Source organism: Cajanus cajan, chromosome 9, assembly GCF_000230855.2.
Source record: "Cajanus cajan strain Asha chromosome 9, NIPB_CcT2T_4, whole genome shotgun sequence".
In the NCBI taxonomy this organism is placed as follows: domain Eukaryota; kingdom Viridiplantae; phylum Streptophyta; class Magnoliopsida; order Fabales; family Fabaceae; genus Cajanus; species Cajanus cajan.
The window spans coordinates 40,685,779-40,692,083 of record NC_138525.1 but is presented as its reverse complement, the minus strand read 5'-3'; positions in this window follow the sequence as shown (position 1 = coordinate 40,692,083).

The following is a 6,305-nucleotide window of genomic DNA, read 5'->3' as shown; positions in this document are numbered from 1 at the left end:
ACGCTCCTTTCACGACTCGCCGAGACTTGGGGGTGCCCCGATGGCGTAGATGCGGGGGAGTTGGCGCCCAAGCCCATCAATACTGCCACCCTGCTCAACATGAAGATCATTGCCAGGGCAGGGAGGCAATATGTACGAGCGACCACCCACGACACCTTCAGCGAGCTCTTCGAGAACATCGAGCTCCCGGGTGATGTGGACCCGCAGCCAGAGGCTGACACCTCGCAGCAGGACAGGGCCTACTTTGATGCTCGTTTCGACGCGTTGTAGCAGAGCATCGACGCTCGATTCGACACTGCTCAGCACAGCATAGACGCCCTGAGACAGGATTTTGACAGCCTGTCAGTCTGGCTACATCGTCGCTTCCCAGACCCTCCACAGGATCCGCCGGGAGAGGAGTGAAGACCGGCTATTTTTCTTGCTTTTTGTTTATTTGATTGATCGGGCTGTGCCCCACTCTTTTCATTACCATTGTACAAATTTCATTCCATTTAATAAATGAAATTTTCCACTTTTGAATCCAAAATTCTTTAGCACTTTAATTTCTGTACAGAAAAGCCGAAAATCGACAAAAAAGGCAAAAATTCAGAAAATCCAACAATCATACAGAATAACTGAGCCTGGAGAGGCTTGCCGAAATAATACTCCCCAGAGACATCTCAGCTTGCACTCTTGGGCCGAATTCCCAAGTGAAAGCTATCAGAGCAAGATCAGCAAGATTCCCCAATGGAAGCATGATCATCCAAACAAAATATTCGAGTCAAAGGACTCAGACTTCCTCAGTGGAAGATAGCTTTCCAACTCGAGCGACGAGTGAAGCAAAGCCTAAAGAGGCTTTCTAAATAATACTCTAGGATACACAAGATCCTCAATCCCCATTCGCCTACTTAGAGGCACTCCTCCAAAAAAGGAAAATCCAAAAAGATCAATACCCATTCCCCAAGCGGAATTCGGTATTCAACCAAAAAACCGAACGTCAAGATAATCCGCCTAACAGAAGAGGCCAATCAAGATCAATACGACAGAATCCCCCAGCGGATAACAGCCTACGCAGAGGCAACAAAACCAAAAATCAAAAAGTCACCCGAATAAGGATAACCGGGATACTCCACCAACGTCGAAAGGACGTCAGCCAATCATAAGGCATCGCTCACCTCAGGAAGAGCATCTTTGTGTCTGCATCCCCAAGGAATCAGAATTTCCCAGTGGACACCAACTACGCAATAGAAAGTTGGGACACAAGAACCTATGAGTAACTGCACATCCCCTAGACGGATCCCTGCGTTATCCAGCCCTCAGCAGCACCAAAATCAAAAACAACCGTCGAAGCAGCATCGTGGACTGTGGAGACAAAATCATCACAAATCCCTGGAGAGGGCAAACTCACGCTACCAAAGTGACCAAAAGCACGGAGGTATGCAACCCTGGGGAGGGCAAACCGCAGACCCTGGAGAGGGCAAACTCACGCTACCAAGGTCGTTGTAGACCCCTAAAATTGTCCGGGTCAGAAATAAAGCTTGAAGACTCTTGAAGACTGAAGGAAAGTCAGCCAGAAGGACTCATGGAAGGCCCTAGGAGGATTCTCTGTAGGTCTAGAGGTCTTAGAGTAGCAAAAAATAAGAAAGTGGAGGGAATGAAGCCCAATACGGCCTCCCAAAAGTTCAGTACGGCCGTATTGAACATTTTAAACTACAATACGGCCGCACTGAACTCAATACGGCCGTATTGAAGTTTCTGAACTTCAATACGGCTGCACTGAACTCAATACGGCTGCACTGAACTTCAATACGGCTGCACTGAACTCAATACGGCCGTATTGAGGTTTTTTGAACTTCAATACGGCCGTACTGAATTCAATACGGCCGTATTGTAGTTCAAAACTTCAATACGGACCGTATTGACCCCCAGAGGCCGTATTGCGCCTCATCCCTATAAATATGACGTCAATTGGACGTCATTCTACACTTTTACACTGAGTTTTAACCCTCTTCTTGAGTATTCTGGGTTTTTTTGAGCAGTGCTTGTCGCCACCGGCCCGAAACGGGCTTTCGGCATTCGCGAATGATGGTTGGACTCTTTTGTTTGTTTAAAAATATGGATTGCTAGAATGACTTATTCTCAAACTGAGACCTCGTCAAACGAGCAATTTTATTAAAAGGCTCACCAATCCATGTTAATCCCAAGCGGGACCCTCCATGGATTAGTGGTTTTCATAAAAGGAAGGGTTCATGGAGTCGCCACCAATGTTTTACTCAAAACATTGGAAAAAGAGGTTTAAGGCAATCGATTCAAAAATCGACTTCGGCCATTACAACCAGAGTCGGGTAAGGGAGTCGGTTACGCGTGGGGAAGGTGTTAGCACCCCACAGCGCCCCTTTCGGGTTCCCTATGACAGATTATTTAAAAATAATAGTGCAAAATTACTAAATTACCCCTATTTATTCTAAGCAATTATAAATTAACTATCTACATGATGACAGTTTAAATATGTACACACAGAAAGCGGTAAAAAAAGGGACTTTAAAGAGATAAACCTTTGAAGCGTGCTTTCTTATATATCTTGACAGAAATTGGGAAGCGTTTTGGCGTTCCCTCCCTCTACAAGACCGCTTGCTCCCTCCTATAAAATTTTAACTATGGAAATCCGGAGGATTTCCCTTCGACTAGGTTCGAGACTCAAGCAAATGGCTCGTGACTCAAGAACTTCGTCGGATCAACTCTCCGAGTGATTTCTAGGCAGAGCACTGCTCAAAAAAACCCAGAATACTCAAGAAGAGGGTTAAAACTGTGTGTGAAAGTGTAAAATGACGTCCCATTGACGTCATATTTATAGGGAAGAGGCTCAATACGGTTTATGAGGGTCAATACGGTCAACATTGAAATTTTGAACTAATACGGCCGTATTGAATTCAATACGGCCGTATTGAAGTTCAAAAAACCTCAATACGACCGTATTGAAGTTCAGTGCGGCCGTATTGAAGTTCAGTGCAGCCGTATTGAATTCAATGCAGCCGTATTGAAGTCCAGAAACTTTAATACGGCCGTATTGAGTTCAGTGCGGCCGTATTGAAGTTCAAAATGTTCAATACGGCCGTACTGAACCTCTGGGAGGCCGTATTGGGCTTCTTTCCTCCCACTTTTCTTATTTTAGCTATCCTAAGACCTCTAGACCTATAGAGAACCCTCCTTGGGCCTTCTGGAAGTCCTTCTGGCTGATCTTCCTTCAGTCTTCGAGAGTCTTCAAGCTTTATTTCCGACCCGGACAATTTTAGGGGTCTACAGCTGCCCCCCCTTTACTTAGTCGGACGGCCTTTTGGTGTACCGGCTGACAAGTAAAGGAGTTGACCCAATTGTCCGGGTGATGTGCCAACCTTCTGACTTGTAGTGTCTTCCGGTGGAAAATTGTTGAGTAGCCTCTCCAGGTTTTGTGCATACCTCGGTGCTCTGGACATCTGGGTAGCGTGAGTTTTGCCTCTCCAGGCTTGTGCATACCTCGGTGCTCTGGACATCTGGGTAGCTGAGTATTGCCTCTCCAGGCTTGTGCATACCTCGGTGCTCTGGACATCTGGGTAGCTGAGTATTGCCTCTCCAGGCTTGTGCATACCTCGGTGCTCTGGACATCTGGGTAGCTGAGTATTGCCTCTCCAGGCTTGTGCATACCTCGGTGCTCTGGACATCTGGGTAGCTGAGTATTGCCTCTCCAGGCTTGTGCATACCTCAGTGCTCTGGACATCTGGGTAGCTAAGTATTGCCTCTCCAGGCTTTGTGCATACCTCGGTGCTCTGGACATCTGGGTAGCTAAGTATTGCCTCTCCAGGCTTGTGCATACCTCGATGCTCTGGACATCTGGGTAGCGTGAGTTTGCCCTCTCCAGGGATTTGTGATAGTTTTGTCTCCACAGTCCACGATGCTGCTTCGACGGTTGTTTTTGATTTTGGTGCCGCTGAGGGCTGGATAACGCAGGGATCCGTCTAGGGGATGTGCAGTTACTCATAGGTTCTTGTGTCCCAATTTTGCATTGCGTAATTGGTGCCCATTGAGGAATTTCTGTTTCCTTGGGGTGTAGACACAAAGATGCTCTTTCTGAGATGAGCGGTGCCTTATGGTTGGGTGACGTCCTTTTGACGGTGGTGGAGTATCCCGGTTATCCTTATTCGGGCGACTCTTTTTGTTTTTCTGGTTTTGTTGCCTCTGTGTAGGCTATTATCCGCTGGGGATTTTGTCATTGATTTTGTCTCCACAGTCCACGATGCTGCTTCGACGGTTGTTTTTTATTTTGATGCCGCTGAGGGCTAGATAACGCAGGGATCCGTCTAGGGGATGTGCAGTTACTCATAGGTTCCTGTGTCCCAACTTTCCATTGCGTAGTTGGTACCCATTGGGGAATTTCTGATTCCTTAGGGTGCAGACACAAAGATGCTCTTTCTGATGTGAGCGATGCCTTATGATTGGCTGACGTCCTTTCGACGTTGGTGGAGTATCCCGGTTATCCTTATTCGGGTATCTCTTTTGATTTTCTGATTTTTGTAGCCTCTGTGTAGGCTGTTATCCGCTGGGGATTCTGGATGTTGATTTTGATTAGCCTCTTTAGGCATATCATCTTGATGTTCAATGATTGGCTGAAAAGCCAAATTCCGCTTGGGGAATTGTTATTGATCTTTTGGATTTTTTTTCTTTTTTGAAAGAGTGCCTCTGAGTAGGCGAATTATCTTGATGTTTGGTGTTCGGCTGAGTGCCGGATTCCGCTTGGGGAATGATTATTTGTCTTTTGTGATTTTTCTTGAGGGGGTGCCTCTGAGTAGGCGAGTGGGGATTTAAAGTTTATTTATCCCAGAGTATTATTTAGAAAGCCTCTTCAGGCTTAGCTTCACTCATTGCTTGAGTTGGAAAGCTACCTTCCACTGAGGAAGTTTAAGTCCTTTCGACTTGGATATTCTGTTTAGATGATCAAGCCTCCCTTGGGGAATTTTGCTGATCTTGGTTTGATAGCTTTCACTGGGGAATTTGGCCCGTGAGTGTCGCCACCGGCCCGAAACGGGCTTTCGGCATTCGCGAAGGATGGTTGGACTCTTTTATTTGTTTAAAAATATGTATTGCTAGAATGACTTATTCTCAAACTGAGACCTCGTCAAACGAGCAATTTTATTAAAAGGCTCACCAATCCATGTTAATCCCAAGCGGGACCCTCCATGGATTAGCGGTTTTCATAAAAGGAAGGGTTCATGGAGTCGCCACCAATGTTTTACTCAAAACATTGGAAAAAGAGATTTAAAGCAATCGATTCAAAAATCGACTTCGGTCATGACAACCAGAGTCGGGTAAGGGAGTCGGTTACGCGTGGGGAAGGTGTTAGCACCCCACAGCGCCCCTTTCGGGTTCCCTATGACAGATTATTTAAAAAAATAATAGTGCAAAATTACTAAATTACCCCTATTTATTCTAAGCAATTATAAATTAACTATCTACATGATGACAGTTTAAATATGTACACACAGAAAGCGATAAAAGAAGGGACTTTAAAGATATAAACCTTTGAAGCGTGCTTTCTTATATATCTTGACAGAAATTGGGAAGCGTTTTGGCGTTCCCTCCCTCTACAAGACCGCTCGCTCCCTCCTAAAAAAATAATTTTTGACTTGGAAATCCGATGGATTTCCCTTCGACTTAGTTTGAGACTCAAGCAAAATGCTCAAAACTCAAAAACTTCGTCGGATCAACTCTCCGAGTGATTTCTAGGCAGAGCACTGCTCAAAAAACCCAGAATACTCAAGAAGAGGGTTAAAACTCAGTCCAAAAGTGTGAAATGACGTCCCATTGACGTCATATTTATAGGGAAAAGGCTCAATACGGTCTCTGGGGGTCAATACGGTCAACATTGAAATTTTGAACTACAATACGGCCGTATTGAATTCAATACGGCCGTATTGAAGTTCAAAAAACCTCAATACGGCCGCATTGAAGTTCAGTGCAGCCGTATTGAAGTTCAGTGCAGCCGTATTGAATTCAATGCAGCCGTATTAAAGTTCAGTGCAGCCGTATTGAATTCAATGCAGCCGTATTGAAGTTCAGAAACTTCAATACGGCCGTATTGAGTTCAGTGCGGCCGTATTGAAGTTCAAAATGTTCAATACGGCCGTACTGAACCTCTGGGAGGCCGTATTGGGCTTCATTCCTCCCACTTTTCTTATTTTTTGCTACTCTAAGACCTCTAAACCTACAGATAATCATCCTAGGGTCTTCCAGGGTCTTCCAGGAGTCCTTCCGGCTGACTTTCCTTTAGTCTTCGAGAGTCTTCAAGCTTTATT